Source organism: Onychostruthus taczanowskii, unplaced genomic scaffold (genome assembly GCF_017590055.1).
Source record: "Onychostruthus taczanowskii isolate IOZ18803 unplaced genomic scaffold, ASM1759005v1 scaffold87, whole genome shotgun sequence".
Taxonomy (NCBI): domain Eukaryota; kingdom Metazoa; phylum Chordata; class Aves; order Passeriformes; family Passeridae; genus Onychostruthus; species Onychostruthus taczanowskii.
Genome location: NW_024506662.1, coordinates 1,997,687 through 2,009,835, shown reverse-complemented (window position 1 = coordinate 2,009,835; position 12,149 = coordinate 1,997,687). Strand labels below are relative to the sequence as shown.

The following is a 12,149-nucleotide window of genomic DNA, read 5'->3' as shown; positions in this document are numbered from 1 at the left end:
TTTGTAGTCCGGGGCGGGGGGCGGCCCCGCTCCGGCGCCTCCCCCGGGCCGGGCACGGCGTGAGCCCCGGGCGCCCGTCTCCTTTCTTTCTCTGCCGGTGGTGATTTTTTTTCCCCCCCTTTCCCTCCGCCTTAGCCGGCGCGTGTTGCATTGCAGCAGCAGCTGGGCTTTTCCCTCGGTAATCAATAAAGAGGCGCCGGGGGGGAAAGGAGGGAGGGGGGATCCCCCTCTCGGCAGCCGGGAAAGTGTCGCGTTTGGAGGTTTGGGATGTAAACACAGAGGTGGCCGCGGCTGGGGGCGGCGGGGAGGGAGGTGGGTGCCTGCCGCCTTCCCGCCGGGAACTCCCGCTCCCCGCCGGCTCATTCATTTGAAGGCGATTTTCTGCCTCCCCGGCCCGTCCCCCCCTTCCCCCCGCCATCCTCCCCCCAGCTCGCTTTTAGCGCCTGTTCTGTTTCCATAATCTCCTTTCTGGATTGGTGCAGGACCCGGTGAGAAATGCGGCTCGGTGGCCGGGCGCTGGTCCGGCTGCCCGCGGCCGCCCTGCTCCCGGTAGGCCTGCCCCTCGCTCAGACAGCTGGGGAAACGAGTTACTCATGCCTGCCTTTTTTTTTTTTTTTGGATTTTTTTTTTCGCCTGGAAGTTATTGTCTGCCTTGCAGTTGGATATGAACCTTCTTTGTCTTAAAGACACGACTGTAAGTCGTGAGGTCCTTCGGAGTAGAGGTCCGGCAAGGTTTGCGTGATCAAAGTCGGCAAATTCCTCTGCTGCGTAAAACTGACGAGCCGTTAGAATTCCTTGTCAATTACAGGAAAATCCTAATAAATTTTTTTGTACTATGAGGATTCCCTCTTTCAGTGCACCTTCAGTGGAAAGGGTAGCGTTGCAGCGGGAAGCATGGGAACAATCTCCCTGCTGTTTTGTTTAGAATTGTGTTCCTGTATTTCCCTCTAGTTTTCTTTGTTAACTGTAGGTATTTATGTCCTACGTTATTTTAAGCTTTGTTTTGTCTTGTGATAATTTATTTTCGGTTATTCATATTGCTCATGTAGAAGTCAGATACCCTGCAAATGAAAAGTTACAGCTTGGAAAACCTACAGCTTGTATCCAGATCCTTTAGGCAGAGGTGTTCTTTTTAATTATCTTGACAGCCTTTAGCACAATGAAGGCTGCTCATCGAGCAAAGCTTGGCATCAATACCTTGGGAAGCCCCGTGAAAGTTTGGGTTTCGTGCTGGCAGAAAGTGCCTGGATTGTGCGGGTGATGCTGAGTGAAGTGAGCTAGAGCAGCAAGGCTGCTCGCTGTGTAACTGTATGTGTGCTAGGACTTGTGCCAGCTTGGAGGGAGCACAAGTATTTCTCTCAACCAGCACAACAGGAAAGTGTCTAGGTTGAACCTACCCTTAGGTTGCTTATTTAGGTGTTTGAATAGTTGACTTGCAGCAGCGAGGAAATGTAGGTAAATGAATATATTACTGGCATTGAAGCTTTCTACCCGCTGGTGCCTGGGGAGCATCAAGCTGCTAAGGGGGAGATGCAGTTGTGATCTGGAGGGTCGCTCTGATGAGTGCTCCTGGGGTGTTTCAAAGGAAACTGACTTCCAGAACGCTTGGTTCCAGCCCTCTGGAAAAAAAGAATCAAGCTGTACCAATTAAACTACACAGGCTAAAAAAATGATGCGGTTAAAGAAGTATTTTCTCTCTTTAGAGGCACTATTAAACTCAGTCAGTTTTGTTTAATTGGTCCGATTCCAGTACAATGGCAAGCTTTCACTGCGCTGCTCTCTCTTTGGACTTGTTTAGACTATGGCTGATGGTATATTTCTGAAACATGTTTAAACAATATCTTCATGCTGTATATTGCTCAGGCAATGACTTTTAACGTGCATTTGCTGGTCAAGGCAAGGTCTGATGGGTGAGGAGTGACAGGGTAGATGGGACAAACAACCAGCATTTCATATACAGCTCCTGTGTTTGCAGGTGCTGTTAAATCTTAGCAGTTCAGTTCATACTAAAAATCTACTTTTGGCACAATACTGATGGTCTCGTGGAATGAGTAAACGGCATTCTCTCGTTGCTGTTGGGCAGGTAAGTATGCAGTTGGTGCTCCAAAGAATAAAAAAAATAAATAGATTAACTGAGACAGAGTGGGGGGGAGAAGCACCCTAACTTTCTCTCCTGTGGTTTGGCTATTCTTCAGCCATCATGAGCCTGAAATAATTCTGATGATTTTGTGTTAAGATCTTGTGTCTTGTCTGGGTGTTTAGCTGTTCAGTTACCAAAGAGCAGACTGATTTTCCTTCTATCAGATAATACTAAACATCGTTGTGAAGAGCATCTTTGAATGTTAAAATAATCAGCAGTTCTGTAAGACACAAACACCGACAGTACACAAGAATTAATTCTTGCAGAAGTCTGCTTTGTATTCAAATTGAAATGATCTGCTATTTGAATAACATCTGTTAGGGGTTTTAGGTTGCAGAGAAACTCTGAATATTAAATATCCCAGTTAAATGGTCTAGCCTGAGTATGAAGTTACTTGGTTCAGGAGCCAGCTTGAAAAGGGCTGTGTGTATCTGTGTCTCCTGCCCTAGGTAAACAGCTGATTCCCAGGGACACCTGTTGCTCTCTTTGTACTCTGCTTAGCTGACAGAAGTGCTGCCCCTAATCCAGTTTCCTGAGAGCACTTATAATATAATAGCTATCCAGGAATGGGGATATTCAGTGAAGTTTCCATTCACCAGCTGACTGGAACGTGGTGGGGGGAAGAGGTGGTGAAGATGCAGGTAACAGCAGAGTTTGGTGCCCCTGTTCTAGTAACAGCGTGACTTCCCATCCATTTGTACAGGAAGAACGTGTGTGAACAGACTTTTATTGTAGCATATGTTGAAGTCTGTATTACAGAAGCTGGTAAACACAACTCTGCTGCTAGAGCTGGGATTCTGCAGTGAAAGTTAACTGAATTGCCTTTTTTTTTTTTTATGTCAGGCTCATTTTGAGTGTTAACTCCAATAAAAATAAATGAGCTTTACAAGATACTGACTTTTTAAAAATCAAACTGTACAGCCTTCTCTTGGGATTACTACATCCATTTCTTTGTGTGGGAAAGAATTGTTTTTCATTAGTGTGCTGGTCAGAAAGCAGACTGCTTAGTCGGGTTTCATTACCCAAGTTCCCAAGAACTGGGAAAGAAACAGTGTTTTTAAGAAAATTTTAAATTTGACTATTTCCAGAGCCCAGTATAATAATTTGTGTTTATGATGGGCTACTATGCATATCATATATATGTGAATTTCATTCCATGTTTAGATAGGGTAAACAGCTAAATTACTATAGATTTTGCCTTTTCTGAAAAGTCATGTCGTATTCTCACTTGTGTTTGCAAGCTAAAAAAGTAGCTAAATTCGTGGTCTCTAAGCCACACTAAAATTTCTATTTACTTAAAATCTGCAGTTTTTCTGCTCAAATATATTGCTACAGAATGCGCTTCATGTTATTATTTAAAAGTCAGCATATTTTATGCCTGGGTTGGTAAGCCTTCATTATATTTTAAGTGTTGTCCTAAGAAAAGTAATACCATACTCACTGTTTACTGAGTGAAAGCCCACAGCACAAGTAACAAAACATGTACCTTCATTGGGACTAGGAATGCTTGAAGGAACCCACACACACTTCCTGGGGTTTCCAGGAAAGTGGGTATGCAAGGGCATTATTAGTGACAATAGTACAGTTCAGACTGCTGCAATAACTGCAGTTATTTAAGGTGGTGAAACAGCACAGCAGCAAGGCCATCAATTTGATGGTGACATTAAGTTATTCTTGGATACGCAAGGTAACTCTTTGGAATTGTGCCTTTAGTTTTAATACTTGCCCGAATGGTGTATTTGAAATGGGAAGCTTAATTTAGTTGAGAAATATTTGACGAAATGTTGGAAGTGCAAGCAGGCAGTTAAATTAGACTGGATATGCATAACTGCAAGCAATACAGTTCCTAAAATTGCTTGTATCTCAAGAGAGAAATTGGTGGTGTGGGCAGGTTTTTTTTTTTCAGGTGGATACAAGAATTCAGGTTACTTTCCTTGTTCTTAAGTATACTAACAGATGGACTGAGTCATCTGTCTGATAGAAGTGTGGTCTTTAGCTTGCACTTTATTTGTGACAGTTGCAAGTAATTTTTGGACAGGCTGTTTCTGCCCACCTGATATGGGATCTGACAGCTGTTTTGCCCGCAAGGCCTCTGGATAGTTTAGTGAATTATTTCGATAGTAAAAGTATAAATCTTTAAAAATTTGCCCTGTGAATGGAGAGTGCAGGAATGAGAATCCATTTTTTTTTAGAGAAAGCTATTTATGACCATCTTAGCAATTATGTTGTCAGCCTCTAAAAATTAGAAACAGTCTGGGAGTGTGTATAATTCAGGAATGCTCTCTGGAAGGGCATGTACAAGTTTTTTCTTGACTCTGGTTCAGGGTTTCATGTTTGCTGTTGGAGGTCAGGAAACAAGAGGAAGTTAGTTGGCATCCTGCTTCGGGCCACTCTAGCCTAAAAGCCTTTTTTCTCCACTTCCATAAAAAGCAGAAACATTTTTCTCCCAGCACCTGTTTCAGTGGATGCTTTGCCCTAAGTGACGTCTCTCGGCGCTGCCTTAGGCATGTGATTGGAAATACTTTGTAATGAGGGCTGCTCCTTGCCATGCCAGGGCAGCTCATGTGGAACTGTTATAGAAGGAGGTTATTGAACCACTGGATAGAGTCATTTGCTTTCATTACTAGAGAGAGCAAATGTATTTTGTGAAACAGATATTATTCCCTTCTTTGCTTTGACCTTTCATCTAGAATTGCTTTTGACAGTTCATGCCTGCTTCCACTCAGCAGTGGAGGAATCCATGTGCCAGCTCTTTAAACATCCAGGCATGTTTAGGTTTTAAGAGTGCTGTGGTGGTGAGAGAGAGCAGAAGATGTGTGCTTTTTGTGTTTGATTAAAAAAAATTTGACTTCTAGTTGTAGCTCATATTAAATGTAGCAGAGACTGAAGTCACATCAGCCTTGCTGAGCTGTCAGCTGTGTTATATGTTGGTGCCTGCCTCCTTCTCCCACCCCACCTTGCCCTGCCAGTCCTTGGGAATTCGATACAACTACTTTGTGTTCTTGGGCTGTTAGAATCTCCCTTGGGATTAATGTGGGATTGAAGCTGCTTTTGTACCTGCCTGTATTTAAACCTGCAGGTGAGGAGCTGCTGTTGTGTCCCTGCTGTGCCTCTCCTGCCCAAACTTCCTATGGTTTCTCACAAACCTGGAGAAGAACATAGTTTGTATGGAGCTTTTTTTGGCTGAATAATGTACAGAAACTTTTTCCTCTTTTAGAAATAGCTGCACCACCTTCTTTTACCTTTCAAATTTTCTAACTTGAGAAATAACTATGTATGTCTAAGTAATTGAGTCTGATTTGAAAATGCTCTGTAGCAATACTGATTATAGAGGAAAGTGTTGAATTTTACTTCAAATTCTCCTAATAAATTGTCCTTCTAATTGCCAAACCGCTTCTCTGCTATCATGTATTACAAGTCTCCTTCACTGTGGCTGTTTCATGACTAATGTTAGAAGTGATCCAGAAGAGAATGGGAATGTTGTGTTTACCAGCCTCTGATGGTGTTATGTGCTGCTCCTAGTGCTGTGGTTCTCTAGGCACTTATGGGAGCTTATGGAACTGCTGCTGGGGAGGTGATGTGACATCTTCCTGGGTCTCCTGCTCAAATGCTGGTGACAGCCTGGTGGAGAAAACAGGGCTGTTCAGTGGGATGTGAGATGATGTGTCAATCCGCTTCGGATTAGTCTTTCCAGCTGAACTGCTTGTAATAAGCACATGTTTTGGGAATCAATGCACAAGTTAATGTGAGGAATTGAAGTACAACTCTCTTGTCTCTGTGAGTAATCTTTAGGCAAGGCTTATTAAAGGAAAACATCGTCAATATTCAGGCAAAAAAAAAAATCTGCTCTTAATTTCGCATATTGAAAATTCTCTAGGCAAAGCTGTTTTATGTAAAAGAAGAATAGTAAAAACAATTTCAGTTTAGTCCAAAAGTGGTCTGCTTCTTTGCTAAGTGTGTGAGTTGGTGTGGTGTGTTTTTTCTTTTTATTTTTATTTTTTATTATGGTAAGGAAAGGTGCTGACACCAGGTGAAGTATGGGAGAAAGAAATGGAAACTGATTGCGCTCCAGAGGCTGATACTAAAATGCTACTTTGCTGGACTGGTGTGCTGCCAGAAATAACTCTGAAGTTCTAGTTTGCAGCACAAATGCCATTGGAAGGGTTTTGTTTGAAATTGTTCTCTCATTGTCTTTTCTTTACGAATTTGAAATTTCTGTTTCCTGAAATAGATTCCAAAGTAATCTGTACTTACTGCAAATTCCATACAGAAGGTAAGGCAAGGTTGTTGTTTGCTGTAGCATACTTGGTACCTAGTTCAAAACAGAAGAACTTTTAAAACCTGGAATTAAGCAGAATGGTAAAAGAGCAAGAGTGATCATTGGTATAGCTAAGACCTACATTATGCATTAGTTCCAGTTTTATAGCAAGTAAGGAAATATTTAAATTTTCTTTTTAGAGAAAATAAATTTCTATGTATGTCCTTAAAGCAGTTTCCTAAAATGTCGTTTAACTGACTGCAGTTAGTTTATTGCCAGTTACCATACAGTGAAAGTAGCTTTTAAACTGAAATGCTTTGAAAGGCATGTGGTTAAGGTAGAGTTTTATTGTGGTCCCATCTGACTCCTGGTGAACGCTTTTCTATTTCAGTTGTATAGACCAGTATGTCTTTATAAGTGGTCATGTCTGTTAGAAGTTTATGTTTTGTAGATTTCCATTAAGTTGCATTTTTTTCCTGTTGTATGGCATTGAAAATGGAAGTACTAAATGGAAAGATGATTTAAGACTCTGTTGTAGTTCGTGTATTTCCAGCAAAAGTTTCAATAGTGCTGCATTAGTGGTATTTTTACTGGCACTGGTGGAAAGAGGTGGTTGGTAGTTTTAGGTTCTTTCAGCTTTCTGGTTGGCTTTGCAAATGTGACTTAAGCATATGCTCTGAGTAAATCTGGGCATTGAACCTGGTAGTATTGCTGCCTAAAATCACTAGTTCTTCCAATAACTTATGTTGAGTATGTGGCTTTTTTCAGGCTCCAAGCTTCCAGCTCCAGACGAGCAAGAATTTTCCTTTTCTAGCTAGTGTGTGTTTTTCATGTCAATAATGCATTACAATGAACACTATACGCTGCTACTCATTTTGAAAACTTTTCTCCCTGTATTTTCCTGTTCTGTAAAAATCTCATTGCCCTTTGCTTTCTTTTAAAAGCTTTTATAAAAGAGTCTTCTATAAACAGTGCATAGTGATGTGTACACCTTTTATTATATCTCCTGTGTTGAACTCTTGTTGGTATTTGAGGAAGACGTATGATCCATTTGGCAAGCCTTAGTCCATTAAACAATGCTGGCTCTTTTAGAGTACCCAGCCTAAGTTTAATAAAACTGATTTTAAAAAAAAATCTTGTTGGATTTGTATTTAAAACTGTGCACAGTGAAGCCTTCATAGAAAACTTGTATTGTGTTCTTGAATGCATTTGCAAAGACTGTTTTTAGAAATCTGCCATTGGCTACTGTGAATGATGGTAAATGAACTTTACAAATTCAGAATAAACATAGTTACCTATTGTCTGAAATAGATGGTGTGATCAGACTGACCAAACAGTGAAACCTGATCCAAATGAGCCTAATTTTGGCAGAGATAATGAATCAAAATAGTGAATGACAGCGCTAGGAAAATGAACAGTATTGAAGTTTACAATTTGTATATGTAAGTTTAATCACTGAACGTGCTACTTAAGAACAGGTGTGGTTTGGTTTTCATTATGTACTACTCTAGCAGAAATACTGACTTATTTTTTTGAAAAAAAATTTTAGGGGTACTTTTTTCCCTACTTCTGAATACTTCTGCTTTGATAGAAATCTCTGAATATGGTCAGAGATTACATTATATTTCAATTTATTGTTGTACACCGATCTACTTAGTTGAATCACATTAGTGTGAGTAGAACAGGAGAGTGGTGCAGGAGGTGTCTGATTTATATGGATATGAAATAAACACGTTTGGAACACAGCACTTCTTTCCTAGTCAGGTATGAACAATCTGGTCTGAAGCTGTCTGGAGGCAGTAGTTCTGTCTCTGGCAGTCAGTGCTTTTCCCCCTTGGTTAGAGCCTGCTGTTGGAGGGCTCAGGGAAGACATGGAAGACCTTTCCAGTTCAGTGTAGTTCTCACCAAGAGAAGGTTGAGGAGAGAGGTCCATTTTGGAAAACTAGCAGGGAACCTGTGTCTAATCATGAGTAGGAGGATGAGGAGGTGAATGATTAGAGCACTTGAGTAATAATTGTTTGAACTTAAGCACAAGTTGTTCAGCTGCTTCTTCAGTGTTGTGTTTTGGAGAACAATTGAGAATGAGGTTTTGTACCATTTTAATGGTTTCCTTGGGTTTTTAGCTACTGAGTGGAAATGCAGTAGTGGCTTTTGGATGAAAATTTTTACTTTGGGATTGAGGAAGAAGACTAAAGCAGTAAACACATAAAAGAAGTTAGTAAAATAGATTTTGCATCTTCACGATCTCATGCTGCAATCTGAAATACTGCAGTGGAACCATTGTTCTAGTTTCCCCCGGGTGGTGTGATGAGTCCAGTAGCCTTTGGTTTGGTGATCAGCTGTGTTAACTGCATCATACATTAATTATCCTCCCAGTGATTACTGCTTCACTTCACATCTGACCTTGCACCTAAATTGTGGGATGAAGAAATCTGGACTGCTGCACTCAGGGGTTTGATTTTTTGTTCTGGCAGTATCTTCCAGTAGTCTGTTCATAAAGTTTGGAGGAGTGGGGTGGCTTCAGGCTTCTTCCTTGGCATACTGTGAAGGTGACTTTGAAACCAGAGGGTATTCCTTTTATTTTGTGTACCTTTCTTAGTCACTGAGGGAACAGGGCTGTGCTCCTGTAATTGTCACAGGAACATAGCTTCCAACAATAGCTAAATCCACAAAGTATGGCAGTATGACAAACACAAAGGTTGTCTTGCAGGTTATGAATGCTGTTGCTGTAGCTGGGTTGCTCTAAGCTTATGAATGTGACAAAGGTTTTATAAGGAGAGGCAATATCTTTTATTAGATCACCTGCTGCAGTGGTGGGGAACAGGACATGGGCAATTTCACACATCCAAGGGCTGAGTTCCTCAGAAAGTTGCTCAATTATTTGGAGACACCATGTGGAGATTTTGTACTGTGTGGATTGTTGCAGGCATGTTGCAGATACAGGTAAATGTTACTGTGTGGTTTATTTTTTTAAAGGTAGCTCATAGTTTTGATGTCTGACCTCATAGCAATATTTGGTGTAATTCTTATTTCAGAGATTAAGGAATTGGGTGCTTGAAAACAGGTTAGCAGCTGTAGGATCTATTTAAATTGCAATTTTTTTTGGTGTTACTCTACAGAGATGATGTCTACACAAAGGAAGTGGAGATTGCATTGCAGAGAGCAATGTCAGAAAGTAAACCTTTGAAAATACTTTTCAAATGTCACTGTTTCCATCTAAAGCATGAAGATATATTTTCCTTTCAAGCATCTGACTACTGGAAATCATTGGGGGGAAAGGATGCTTGGAATGCCTTTTTTAAAGAGCCCACCTGTTATTTTTGTGAAGACATGGTCTTGGTCACTAGTGTGACTTTTGTGTAGTAAATCTGTGAGATGCAGATAGAAGTGGATTGCATTGCAAGGCTTGCATCTTTAGACATGGCTAATGCTTAATAATACTTAATAGTAGGATTTTATTTTCCCTGTTGAAATCCCCACTTACCACAGGATAGAGGAGTGTACTGTTAAGCTAATTCTGAGTACCCTGGATATCTTTCCTTGAATTTCCATGCCTCCTTTTCTTAGGGCAGATGGATGCAAAGCAAGAGACCTCTCCTCTTGTAGTGCTTCCTGCCCCGACAATAAAAAGAAAACCTTGATGTGAAGACTGTTCATGTAAATGTGAAGAATGCTTGCACCTTTGGTGATTTGTGTAGTACCAGTCTCAGCATTCACCAGATTTCGAATCCATGTATTTGAAATCTCACATTTTTTTCATCTTGAATTGGACTAACCTCCTGGTCCTTGAGTTTGTGCTTGGGGTGGCTGTAGGGACTAGACTCACCCCAAAGGCCACTTACCAGGTATTTTGGTTGTAACTCTCAGTGAGCTTAGCTTGGTCTTGTCTTGGAATGGGGAGGGTGTTTAAGAAAGAACTAGCAAAGAAAAAGCTGAGAGAGGATTCTCTCCAATTTGCTGGTGCATATTTTTATATAATTTATGATGTATCAGTGTATCAGTTTCCCAGCCACTTGAGTGATTGTAATTTTCTTGTTCTTTTGGGAACATGGGGAAATTTTGTGTAATTCATACTGTCTTACAAAAAACTTTCCCATGAAGAGGCACGGAGTTTAAGTGTACATACGTTGTTATGAAATCTGAAGATAAACTCATTTAAAATTCAAAGTACTTTGGGTAGGTGCTCATTTTTTATATTTTGTAAGACAAAACCAATCCCCCAAACAAAACAAAGCAAAACCATTTGAAAATAAAGCCATAGGCTTTTCTTTGAAAATTTAAGTGCCTTATTTTTTTTACATAGTATGACAGAAATATTGTGAAATGACAAAAGCATTTCATGCTTACGAATGGAAGTTTTGTGCATCTGAGAACTTTTTTTCGGTCATTACTAAAGGATTAAAATGTTGCTGGCCATATGCACTGCAGCAGGGAATTTTCTCTTGGCAGCACCAAACCCTCCAGCCACTTAAATGCACAGAATCATTTAAATGTAGAACAGAGTAAATGCTGGAGATAGCATCTTTGGTGGACTGGTGACAAAGGTAGTGTTTATACTTTGGATGTTCTCTTTCTCAGGAAGACTGGGGTTAATTGTAGCTTGGCAAGTGAAAAAAAAAAAAAAAGTTCCATATTGTTTTTCTGCAGTAGATTCCTGTTGCTATGCAACAAACAGAATGTCACTTAGTACAGGATATATTAAATTGGTATTCCCAGCACATATCTCTGCCCGTTCATTTTATACTTTAGCAGGAGGGTATGGTTCTGGCTTCCTGTAGCACTGGAGTATGAAGTGTGTATTGGAGCTGCTATTCTGGGGCTGCTGGAGCTGCCCTGACGTCAGTGCACTTGCAGAGCCTCTCTTTGTTTTCACATGGATGGGACACCTGTGCAACACAATCAGGCTTCCAAGCAGACAAAAAAGGGCTGGTGGTTATCTTCCCCGAGGTGGGATGGCATTGCCAAGCAACATGTTAACGCTTCAAAAGGGAGAAATTTGTTATATGGGAAAAAGATTATTGGGCTGTGAATTGTGAAAAGCTTTATACGTGGTGCAGATGGCACTGTCTGAATCTTTAAACCATAATATCACGTTAATTTTTAATTATTAAATCTAATGTTAGTATTTGAATATGTTCATACCTTCTCTACCCACCTTCCCATTCCCTCCAGTGCTAAACCAAAGCAGTCTCAGCATCTAAATTCTGCACATTTGCTTTCAATGGATTCTGGAATAAATGTTTAGAGTGCGTTTGGGAAAATTACCCTCTGTGGCTCTGGAACCAGTAATTAAGTAATGGACAAATGACAACATCTGGTAAGGCATTATTTTATAATCTAGTTAGTCTTCTCTAGTGGAAAACAAGGCAAAAGTAATATTTGAAATCCAGGAGGATGTTAATTTGATCTTTGTTTCAAAGTCTGTGGAGCAGTATAGATGTCTGAAATACAGAAACTGGAAAGCTGAGGATTTGTAATACTGTGGTTTTGTAACATAGGCATTGTGTCTCAGGTATGATGTTTATACTATGTAATCATCTTATTTTAGTAATTTTTCTGAATTTTCGTGTGGGTTTTGAAAGACAATTCACAAAATCTAAGCTGAAATTAAGATAGATATTTAAATTAGCAGGTCAAATACTGTCGCTTTCTGCTCTTAGAACTGTCTAACATCTCTTCAAATCTGAAGATTTGAAAAGTAGCTTTAAAAAAAATATTATAGCAAATGTACTTATGTGTGGCTTCTTAATA

General features: G+C 40.3%; 1 protein-coding gene across 11 annotated transcripts in view; it reads left to right on the top strand.

Moving 5' to 3' along the window:
* Nucleotides 1–12,149, top strand: part of ENAH (ENAH actin regulator) — a 91,943-nt gene that overhangs the window by 613 nt on the left and 79,181 nt on the right. The window lies entirely within an intron of this gene.